We start from the raw sequence: 12,659 nt of genomic DNA, 5'->3' as shown, positions 1-12,659 counted from the left end.
TGCTCTAATTTGTTTTAGACAATTGAGTTACTTCTGCAGCCGCTGGTTCAACGACTGTACCAACACGATTTGGCCCATTGCTTCGTAATTTATTTCGTGGCTCGCGAGTATTACTCTGTTGGTAACAATTAAACCGCGGATTTTATACGTTTATTGGATTCACCAACGCGTAAAACGTAAGAGAAAGTTTCTTCTCTTTAACACTAAAACTACCAGTCAAAATGACCTATTCCTCATTTCTTCTGTCTGCAATTATTAAAAAGTTAACAGGTGTTTCTCTGAAACATGATTAAAGAAATTGATTTAGCAATACGCATGTTAAATTGTAAATGAATTAAAGTTTCAATAGATGCATTCTTGAAGTTTCTATAGAGGAATTTCAGAAAGTCAGTTTAAATGCTCGGTAATTTTAGTGTTAAATTACACCTCGCCCTTCTTTCCCCTTACTTATTACTTTGTGAATAAATGTGTTTGAGTTGTTGGTAAATGATCTAGAAGAATCTTCGAGTGTAAAGCGTTGAAGATCTTCGTTTTACTCTCGCTCATTCCAATCAGCACATTCCATTTCTTCAGACTTCTTATTCATCGCTGTGATGATTTCCTCTTTTATTCTCGTTATTTGGATTCATTCGAAAGTTTGCTTTTTAGCTTTCGCCACGTGTCGCTATCGACCAAATTCTTCTTTCGTTGTTTGTCTTAATTTCATCTGGATTTTTTCCTCTGGCCAGATCGTCTATTATAGAATATTTAAGATGGCGTTAGGTTCTTTAGAATAGCGACTAATTTTTTATTTTTTGATTACACTGTGGGCATAAAGGCAATTCTCATAACATTAAGTATGCTTTCTGCAACAACTTTTCCTGATAATTTTCATTGGTAATTGGTGGTTTCAAGTTTGCAGCTGAATTATTTAGATTGCATATTTTCCTAAAATTGTCACCATTTTTAAAAACAGATTTAAATGTAACGGACAAGGATACAGAAAAATATATCTAGACAGAGTATAGAAGCGATGTATTTTCGACGATGTTTCACAAGAGATTACCTTGTTTTATTTATTTAATATGACATTTTCAAGCATTAAGTTGGCAAGGGTACGTTCAGATTTGAAACAAGACTAATTTTTGGAACAAGTGGATGTTTAAGGGTTTCGGAACTGAAAAAATGAATTTTTTTTTTATCATCAAATTTTCTTGCAACTTGCCTTAACGAACATTTGATTAGTTGTTATGTCTTAGTTAACGCAAAGAATTCGTTACTGTGTACATTTTTCTCAAATATTTGATAATTACTACTGAGAGAAAGCATATGTATTGAAGACCAGGGGAAAATTTACTTTCCCTGTGGAATTCGATAAATATTCTGCCCACAACATTTCCAAATGTCCTCTCTAAGCAAATTGATACACCCAATCCGATTTCCTCCAGACTGAATATATAATTTGATAGGCATAATGTTCTATACGATAATGAAGGTTGTAGGGCTACAATCGAATCTCCGTCAACTATATCAAAGCACATGTCAGTGATCTCTTGTGTACAATGATTACAGCACGGGGCAGGTAAATAGCTTGGTGAGAAGTTATTTGTTAATCTTTTATAGTCTATGATTCTGGCTACGTTCGTAATCAAGGCTAGTTGAAAGTGAATTGTATAATTTACGACCTTCTGAGGTTATAGACTCCAGACTATTTGCAGACTGGAGATTGTGGGATCCAACTGTGAGAAGAAAGTTGGTGAATGGAGAATTTCACACTATTATAGAACAGAAACATTGGACAATGTTTTTTCCATAGCTCATAGAACTTTGTAGAACTTTGCAGACTTTGATTCTGTATAGTTCAAATCTTCCACAAGAATGTTGTGATGATTAAAAAAGGAGGAATTCAACTGCAATCCTTAAAGTCTCCTGGGCTTGTATTGAGCTGCTCAGCGAAACAGCGCAAGAGGAGAGGTAGTTCATGGGCCAGTTTTCTTGTCAGTAATTTATCTATGATCTAGATAAAGAATGAGAATACATAGCATTATAGTTAGTATTGTACAACTTAAAACTAAGATTAACATCTTAATCTAGGTTCACCAACTTTGCTACCTTAGCTATGAAGATACCTTCAGGTATGAACGCTATTTTGTTTGTTGTGACGTTGCCATGTCAGCATCAGCTAACGATTGCAGAGCAGTTGTCAGGTCCTTGCTTATTAAAGATTTATATAGGTTCGCCATGTTGAAGCATCGTATCAAGCAACTTACTTTTCTGAACATTTCCACCAAATAGCCTATGTCCTGGGGTGCAAACCAAACCGCGCCTATTTGCATTAACATTAACGCCTTTGAGACACTGGGTATTGTGTAGGTCATATTCACTCGATAGATCTCTTGTGCAAGTATCTCTTTTCCCTTTAAAGAGGAAACTGTTTCGTTTTTGTAGTATAGTTTATTATATTAACAATTAATTACATCAACAGGTTGCAAGAATAACATTTTCCTTTGGTACACACGTACTACACCTCAGAAACGCAAAATGACACTAACTCTCCCATGCGTTTTTAAAGCGCACCCTTCCAACCATGTTTTGCCATCACAGAAGCCCCAATTTTCCAGTGTTTTTCTTCACTGCATTCAGCTATTTCCGGCTTAATCTTCTGTTGTGTTTCTTGCTGCATGTAGCCTTCATGTTCTCCCAACTAGACGGCCCATGTCGGCCACGACAGCTCGAAGAAGTCCAGCTGTTCCTAGACTCGATGTCTTTGCCCCCTATGACAAAAACAGTGTGACCACGATATATCGTTATCTCTTCTATATCGACAATGCTACGAAATTTATTATCTTTGAAGGCACGGATATTCCACATCAATGCCGCGCACAGAGTTATACAGCCGAAGCACAATACCTGATTAATTAAAGATCTGATTCTTGCTTATTAAGGGACCTTAATATCTTCTTTTGTAACGCGGGGATCACTTTCGTGGTGGTAGGGTTCGTTGGAGAAGTATGGTGTTTCACGGTAATCTCCTTTATTACTCTTACCTCGGTAGAACCATCTTGTGTAGAAGGGCTCGTAGCGGAAGTTGGTTTGGGAATTTTCTTCGGAAATAAAAACAGCCGGTAATGGTATCTCATTGACAATAACAGAGTATTCGAGCACATGTTAGTGTCCACTATTACCACCCAACCTTTGTTGGTTATTAAGTGATCCAGGTGTTTGATCTAGGTTGTAACACGCAAGCTCCACACCGTCGATACATTCAAAAGTCATTGGCGGAAACTCAGATTTCATTTATTCAAATTTTCCTTCAGTTTTGACCCTTGAATTTCGTTTATAGTTCAAATTTCCAATCTCATGGATATTGCTTGAAAAATGTCAAATGTGCGAAAATAATTCATAAAAGATATCATCCGTCATAAAGACACTTTTTCTATGGTTTTCTCTTTTCCTCTTCTTTATGGGTCAGAACATAATGCTCATTCTTCTAAAAAGTTTGGATATCAGCCATAATGCCAATTCTACTCAGTTCGCGTGAATCACATATTTTGTCAATAACTTCTGTACTCAGATAAATAAGTACAGATAAACTAGGTTGCCGTTGATGCCAGCGACTAACTTCAATTTTTCGTGCATGTTTTCACTCATCTGGCCTTTCACATTGAGTGAAGAATTAACAATGCACCTATTATTTGAGAAAGATTCTAGATTGCGTATTTTCAACACAGTTTCGACAGACTTAATTTATGACTAGCTACGTCTATGAATTTCTATCGCAACTTGTTTTATCAGGTCTGTTCGAATGTTGTTAATCATTTTCGGTGTAGAAGTCGTCGTAGATTGTCGATGTAGAATCGCATTGCGAAGGATTCCTATTTCTATTTATCGAACGCGGCATGAAAGCTACCGCGATAGATCATTCTGCGAAAAAAGATCTGATACCATTGATCGAAGTATACTCAATTTGAATAGAGTACTTGTTTCCCCAAGGAGCATTGAAGGGAAAAACATGTGAAACAATTATTTCGCATATTTATAGCGGAATAATAATAACGAAAAGTCATGAAAATAAATTTAAATTTGATTCTTTGTAGCTGTTAGTATTCCACGTTAAAGTGACCAGTTTTTTTCTTAATTAACTTTAAATTTCTATCCTTAATTCGGGATAAGTATTAATATGGACTAAAAATATGAATAAAGACGAGCACGAACCAACATGCCAGCTGTTTTGAATCAAGGATGCATATTGCTGCAATGAAGAAGTCCCGGATGTGAAAACAATCTTAATAGATTGCTTAACTTCAGATTTACCAGTGAACCAAATCGCAACCACATTTTAAAATCAATGATTTTTCTACGTATGTACTTTCCTACCATGCAGGTCACATTCTGCACGCCAGTGTCTACATCACTTTGTTCATAATAGTACCTACAAGTAGTGCACACCTGCTCACTCTGTAGCGACACTGCACGAGCGACTTGCCTCTCTGATCTATTGTCCAACCACCAATATGCGCCAGACAATAACGTCCAGACTATCGCCACCGCTATCACAGTGTTTAAGCCTATGTTAAATGCCAAATGATCCTCTCAGTCCTCTATCAATTCAGGATCAAGTATATTTTCTGTGTCGATAGAAGCAGATATAAAACTGGTACGGGAGAAAAGCTCATAAAACACACCCTGCTTTATGTTTTCGGCTTCTCTGTCGCATTTTACTCCAATTCCAATACCAATATGGCCTTTTTCTTTAGTAGTTGGCAAAACCAAAACGTATTGAACATAATCTGTATAAAAAGCTTGGCCACCTCCTGAGGTGCCGGTTCTGCCTAACTCAGGCTTTGTGTATATGTGGTCCATTATCTCTTGGCTAACAGGCATAAACATAAAAGTTGAGCATATCGCCATTGACAGCAGGTATCAAGTTTAATTTATCAAGGTCTTCATTGATCTACATCTTTTTAGCCTTATCACTATTTATCTTCCTTGGTTCAGCAAGGGCATTCTTCCAAACAGGTGCTTCCTGGAGATTTTCTGATAGAACCCATGTTAACCTACGCATAGACTCATATATGTTACTTTCATAATATTTTTCATATTTATTCAAGTTGGAAGATTCCAATGACCTAATTTTCAACATGGCCTGAGCTGTAATGCCTAGAGCAGCACTATGTTTTGTAACAGGCTGCGTGTTTCGTGGCTTGAGATACTAACCCAGGTTTGCTCGGTCCGTACAGCCCTTATGCTGTTCCGCAATATTGACATCTACTTTGCTAACCAGCCTGTTATCATATTTCAAGCCTTGATCGTTTAACAATAAAACAGGGGCTAGTTTAATTTTCTGAAAAAGTCAATCACGACCACGCAACCAGGAATAGTTGTTGATTGATAGTTGTTGATCTACACGTGAGTACAGAAGATCTAGCAATCAATCTTCAGTGTTTTAACCCATTTGCACCATAAGGAAGTATGAAAAAGAACGCCCTCATTACAAATTTTTAAAAAATTTTATTCGAGTAAAAAAAGTACAACAAATAAAGAGATTTTCATACTTCAGTATTCTCTAATAAAAACTAGAAAAAATAATATAAAATAATATATAAAATATAATAAAACTTATGTGAGAAAGAATGAATCGCAAAGATGTGGTGTTGATGTTGATTAATTATTTTGTGTAGTATGATAGTATTTAAAGTGTTGAATGAATAAAGCTACTTCAGAATTTTTACACTGATAAATTGTTTTTTTGTCTTTTGAGACAAACAAACGACGCAACGCTTTTGAGCTGTTCTTGATGAAGTTGATGTTCTTACTATTGGAAAATGTTATCTGCAAATCTTCATGGCAATGATGAGCATTTCGTAATTTTTCGGGTCTTTTTTGGTTTATTTAGTGTTTTTATACTATGTTCAATAATTTCTTCAGCTAATTTTTCTTTGAAGACGTAAAATGCTCTTGAGTGTATATATATACATTCCGATGATAGTGACCAGGGAAATTGAAAATTTATATATATATGTTAATGATGCAAATGGGTTAAGGTCTATACTTACACCTCCACGATTAGCAAATATCCGTTTAACTTCAGCTCTATACCTCCCATTGCTGGCCACTACCACTTTTTTACAATCATTTCTTGAAGATAAAAAGGACAAGATACGTGCCTTCAATGTGCCTGGAACGATGCCGGTATCTTTCATAGAAAGTATAAATTACTCCTGCTGTGAATCACCTTTAGACAACGGCGGTACATCCACTGTAGTCAATTTCAAATCTCATTAACCCCTTGCCTTACAATATCGTGTGAAACTCGTGGCGAAAGGTTTAAACGGACTTTAATAAACATAAACATTACTCGATTCCTTTGATTTAAAATTAAATGTTATTCTTCCCTTATGAATTATTATACTCTAGAGTAAACATAGACATAATATGCTCAGAATTTTTCTCTTGTTTTGAATAAATTAGCAAGGACAAAGTAGATGTATTGATCATAATGGAAAAAGAAATCATAGGTCAAGGGGTTAAAATAGTACTCATACGTTCAACCAGTATGTAAACGTAGCCAGTGTTGCTCTTAAGTGAACACACTTGTACGCTACATACAATCTAGTCACCCAAGCAGTGAATCTAACAATGTGTAAGAGCAGGTTTGCAGCGAAGAGTGCAGGTTTTGAACTGCTCTCCTATATGTCATGAGAATCAATTTAATATCATCATGTCCTGACGTTTCCATGTGCGTTTCCAGCGTTGCCAACACTTCAAGTAATCGGCGGTTAAACCCGGAGACATCTACCACCATAGGCTGATGAAGAAACACTGCAGTGTTCTGGGCTACCCATCGCAAAGATTTTTAGTGAATGATATTATTTTTCATAATTCTGGACGTATGTCTGGCGCCATCACTGTCGAAGCATTTACAGGGGTGTCCATAGTTTCCACTGTCTCTTGGCAAGACGGTATTTTTAAATCTTCCCAGGACGTAATGAGAAACCAAATTGTCTTTTGAATTAGACATTGAGCAACCAAATATCCCAGCTACACCGAGCCAACTTGAGAGTTTCCACTTACTGAACCGTTCATCCAACTTGATCGGGTTAAGTTGGTACACTCGTCACTGCGTTATGGTTAGCATCACCGTGACTATGTTTTAACCCACTTCATCCTTTCTGAGATAATGGTCAACACCATCAGTAGGTGACTCAATAATGTTCAAAATTGGTTTTAACACTAAAACTACCAAACGGGTCAAAATGACCCATACCTGATGTCTTCTTTTCGCAATTGTTAAAAAGGTAACAGATGTTTCTGTAAGAAATTATGAAAGAGATTGATTTAGCAATACGCTGAATTGTAAATCAAAAAAGAGGAATTAGAATTTTTCTATAGAGGAATTTCAGAAAGTCTATTTAACAGCTCGGTACTTTTAGTGTCAAAATTTCCTCCAACCAGTTCTCCTCCACGTAGCCATGATCTATTCAGAATTTACAAAGCAAATTCATAAAAACTAGCAAAATAATCCTCTAAATAAGGGTTACACCCATTAGTCGCTCTCATAACCTTAACTGATGTCCTAAGCACACAACGCCAATGGAAAATGGCGACATTCTGACACTCACTAGTGCTATTACCGCAAACAAGCTTAACACTGTTGTAGCAACATGCATCGCTGTTATATTCAATGCCAGCATTTCCCGAATGCAAGATGAGGTAAAATCGCTTTATTTCTACCATACCCTATATTTCTAAACATTGTGGAAGAATTTAAACCCAATCTGAGGTAACAAAGACTCTTCAGCTATAACAATACTTGTACGAGCCGTTGGCAATGACGATGATATTATTGTTTTACAAAGATCCGAAACAGATCCGAAACGATATGAATATGCAAGCTTCTTCTTTTGGACAAAACCATTTATTGCAAAAACAATAACTTGGAAATAGATCGAACCAATGGCTAATTATAGGGGAACGTAGGTAGTTACAGATTTAACGTCATTATGAAAATGGCTAATGTTCTCCTTAAAACATCCTCTAAAGATACATATCAAGTTCTTACCATAGCTAAGACAAAAAGTATTGACAAGGACAGGCACAGACCAACATGCTATTATCATGTCTATTATATTAACTCCTTGCCACTTTGTCATTAATAATTTATTGAAACAAGGGGCATATTTTGTACCTATGTTTGCTCTAAAATATAATTATTTGTAACAAAACAACAATATTCGATTTGAGTTCAAAAGAATTCAGTAATATTTATGTTTGTTAAATTCTGTTTGAAATTTTCACCACGAGTCGGACACGTTATTGTAAGGCAAGGGGTTATTGACATTTTCAGACATTCGAATTACTTGAATTACTAGAGTTGGTCCTTTAGTCCTCAATTTCATATTCTCACGTATCTTCGAATATACTATAAACGCATCAGTCTATATTCTAGTTAGCCAGTTCATTCAAAGAAAGGAAGCAGTTGATTACTTATTGATATACTCAACAACTTCATTTTTCCTCAGGGTTTCTAGAAAATCCATTAAGAATTTTCGATGAGAACGTGTCGAACGTGTACCGAACCGTAGAGTGGTTTAACTCAGTTTGAAAAGTAATTCCAGCTCGCACGATCAACGTCATCGATCGCGCTAGAAGGACCATCTGTAGTAATTAATCGTCGGCCCTTTCAGCTGATGTTTCTCATCTGTGGCTGTGCTCACGATAGTGTTTCTGCTTCTCAGATGTTATCGCTGCTCATCCTCGCCTCTAGAGGGTTACTCTCGACGCTTTCGAAGAGAATCAGTCCCGTTATCTCGAACGTGGTCCGCGCTTTCGTGTCGTGTACTCTCGAGACAGATACTTTCGAGTACCGAACGAAGCTTCTTTATTTTCACATCGTTCATCCTGTTTCCGAACAACGCGGAATCGTTTCTAAGGCTAAAAATCATAATGGTGTGAGTCATGCGATGCGTGGCCTTGATCATTATCTTGGCAACCGAAGTGATCATATTTATCCAAATTTTAGTATTTCAATATTTTTACGTACTTTCTTTATTTTCGAAGTAAATATCAACGTAAAATGTGCGATTAATGGAGAGAGTCAAATTTTCACGAGAACAGAACAAAATTACATAGAAGAAAGTTTTATACGGGTTAAAATTAATACATTATCGACGGAAAACATCAATTGGTGTCTTTCATTCCCTAGACATCGACCTTAAATATCAAGACTTTGAGAAAAAAGATTTTATGAAATATTCGAAACCATTAGTGTGGAAAGCTAAATTGTATATTGAATTCTTAGATCCTAAAAAAGAAGTAAATTGTTGCAGACCTTTATTATCTACCTCTAAAGCTACGCATTAATCTTTTACTCTTTTTTAATAACTGAATTAATTTATAGTTAAACATTAAGAATTATAAAAGAACTGTTATTCTCTTAACAGTTAAATCTTTTTGTAACTTTCTTTTCTGAATATGAAAATCTAATCTTGTCAGTATATCGACATTCGCCCAGTAATAGTAAAGTGAATCTGATGAATCAATAAAAGAATTACGATCATCGGTTTTAGAGAGGAAAAATCATCTGACTTACACCACTATGACCCTCAGCATGTTGTTGAAAATTTTCTTAAGCAATACGTAATCTGCGAGATCGGCAATTAGTAGCTGTAAGAGAAACAACTGTGCTGCACGTTTAGAAATTTAAAATTCGTGAGCAAATCGTATATCTGATGACATATGTCATGATATGTATCTATTTTCTATTAAGCTTCTTATTCGATCCTTCTATTATCGTTAGATGCATTCACATGGATTTATATAAATTCTTTAAAAAAACGTGTAGATAAAAGATAAAATAGTTAAAAATACTTCAGAAATGGATGATAATATCTGATAACAGTGTGACATGTATCTTTTTGTTGTTGCTTGTGGGATCACGTTTCGATTCATTCTGTGAAATTAGATATCGTAACATTCTTGAATACGATTTTATCTTCGCCTTTGAACGATGCTTATCTTTCAATTGGCAAGCTTCTTCTTCGTTTTGATTCTATCAATGTCTGATCGAGTAATAGATAACGTTACGTGTGATGAGTGGTGCTAAAGATCTACACGGATAATTACAAATGTAAACTGAGTTCTAAATATAAATTTGATCGGTCATATTTTAATTACAATCCTCACACACAGTCTTTAAAATAAACTTTTTTATGACATTGTGTGTGTTTCGCCTTAAATTGTAATTTTCGGCTAGCTGATGGGATTGGCCTTGTTTAATTTCAAAGTATTGAATTTTCGAATTTGCCTGAGAGATGCACTCGAAATTAGGAAAATTACATACAAAAATTTAATTTTGGTACATAATACAACAAATTTTTGTAAAGTCAACTTAGTCTCATAGAAGAGTCGTGTCTCTTTCGAATTGAACCTTGTTCTACTAGGTCAAATCGAAATATAGTTTTAATTCATAATTGGGCTCCAGATGAAATGTCACAAACCTAAATTTAAAGAATTGATTACATTTTTATAAGAATAATATATTTAATTTTTTTATAAAAATTATTTATGTAAAATTATTTAAATTTATTTTTAAATATGAGATTCAATTTGAAAAAAGTATTGAAAAAATTACTGTATTAAGTATAATATTATCAGTTAAATTTTTCAATAAATTGTAGTTTAGTCTTCATCCAAAAACTTTACGAACGAACCAGCAACTGTAATATTTAACATTCCACCTCCCGAGTACACCGAACCTATCTGATCAAATATGATCAAAACACGGTTAAAAAAATGTCTGAAGAATTTCATCAAACGTCAGAAATGTTTTGAACCGTATTCTATTTGCAGATGATATTGGTTCGGCCAACTCAGGAATGATTACAGTCCCTGGTTCAGTTCATTTAACTTCACAAAGTTTTTGATTAAGACTAATTGTAAGCTAGATTTGTGTGAGACTCTGCTCTAGTTTGTTCCTGAATCTTCTTCTTGAATTGCCTGAACAAATTCAGGACCAGTTTTGAAGGTTAATTGTTAATTTTCTAAAAATTGAAATTATTTATCTGTCTGGGTGAAATGATCAAGATTAATTGAGGATTAGCTCTCGAGTCCACCGAACTGCTGCCATCTGGCCAATGGCGATTAGAACAGAGCTGGGAACAGTGCGCAAGTGTTTTTTAACATTAAAACTACCTAGCAAGGAGAGTGACTTATTTTCACCTTTTTATAAAAATTAGAACAATATGTTTCTTAAGATTCGAAGGGTCTCCTAGTCTCGTATGTGTGCAAATACAGGTATTTAATTGAAAATCTTTTGCGAAAACATCTTCATAATTTAAGTATCTGCAAAATGAAAATTCTCAAGTGGGTCAACTTGAACCGTCCGGTAGTTTTAGTGTTAAATTCAATGCAGTCGAAGTCGGTTCTTGTTATGTAAATTCCCACTGAATCAATCTTTTTATTTACTGTAAACACAGATGTCGTAACAGCTTTATCGCGTGTTTAACCGCCAATTATCAATGAATCAGCGCAGCTTCCAGACAAGTGCAGCTGTCATCTTTTGATACCACCTCGTGTGTCTTTGTTGATATCAAATGTTTGCTCACCTCAAGATTAAATCTAGTTTCGAGTCCGTTCTGTTTGTACAAACCTCGCCTTATCATAGTGTCGCGCTTATCCTTGGAAATAATAGGTTGCATCGACGAGCGGGAAAGTCAGTCAGTCCAGCAATTCTGATTTCAATGGAACTTCGCGTGTATATAAAGTTGAACAAAGTATGAAAGAAATGATTCTCTTTTTTTTAATGGTCAAATAAATTTTTGGGGTTTCCTTGTTCTCAGAATACAGTTTTGGTTAGAAAACCTGTTACGTGCACTATCTGCTGAATATTTGGTAATCTGTGTATATTTGTTAGATGAGTAAATATAAATAATTGTATTAATTTATGAAAGATAAGAATTAAAGGTTTCAGTAATCGTTTAAGAGAAATTAGTTTCGAATCACGAGAAAGTATGAGTATTGGCGAAGTGACTCTAAATACTTGGTCAGTGATGTGTGTGAACGAGATAGATGAAAGTTGTATATATTTTGTATAAAATCATTTCGTTCGCTTCTACTGCAATAGAAGAATAGCGTTTCTCATTGCAACAGTGCTTCTTTTTTACGTAAAATTACATCTTATCAAACAAAGTTCGATTGCAATGGAAGAATAGTTTTCTTCATTGGAGCAGTGTTATTTTAACGCTTGTATGATAGAAAAAAAACCTGTAAATATATACGAAACTATGCGCTGGCAGCCATGTAGACTGTTTATCAATTTAAGAAAACGAGTCGCCGATGACCCAGGGTAACTTATACAACCATTTAACGCAATTCGATGAAACAGTGTTTCACGTATGCCCAAAACGATAGTCTTATACTAAGGAAGAAACTTACAATTTTGATATAATATTACGCAAACACGAATTAACGTCTGCCTTTAAAAGAAGTACGAAACAATTGAGTACCTTCGTTAGCCGATACAAGTTCCTTTAGTAAACCTCAGCAATGGTCGCTCGAACAATTCGTCGAAGCTAAAATGAACCTCAATTGAGGTTTCCAAAGCTATAATTAAAAACAAAACAATTCATCAAGGAAGCATTAATTGCTGCATTGGAATAGATTTGTAAGCCGATGTTAAC

General features: G+C 35.2%; 1 protein-coding gene across 4 annotated transcripts in view; it reads left to right on the top strand.

Annotated features, from left to right (window-relative positions):
• Pka-C1 (Protein kinase, cAMP-dependent, catalytic subunit 1) overlaps nt 1–12,659 on the top strand; it is a 62,298-nt gene that overhangs the window by 24,160 nt on the left and 25,479 nt on the right. The window contains exon 1 of one of the 4 annotated variants that reach the window (XR_012998874.1): nt 5–11,753. The exons of the other annotated variants lie outside the window; for them this stretch is intronic. The gene's annotated coding sequence lies outside the window, so the exon portion shown is untranslated. Of the gene's footprint in view, nt 1–4; nt 11,754–12,659 lie in introns of those variants that run through there. 4 annotated transcript variants of the gene reach the window in all.

Source organism: Nomia melanderi, chromosome 1 (assembly GCF_051020985.1).
Source record: "Nomia melanderi isolate GNS246 chromosome 1, iyNomMela1, whole genome shotgun sequence".
Classification (NCBI taxonomy): Eukaryota; Metazoa; Arthropoda; class Insecta; order Hymenoptera; family Halictidae; genus Nomia; species Nomia melanderi.
The sequence above is the reverse complement of the archived record's forward strand: the minus strand, read 5'-3'. Positions and strand labels throughout refer to the sequence as shown.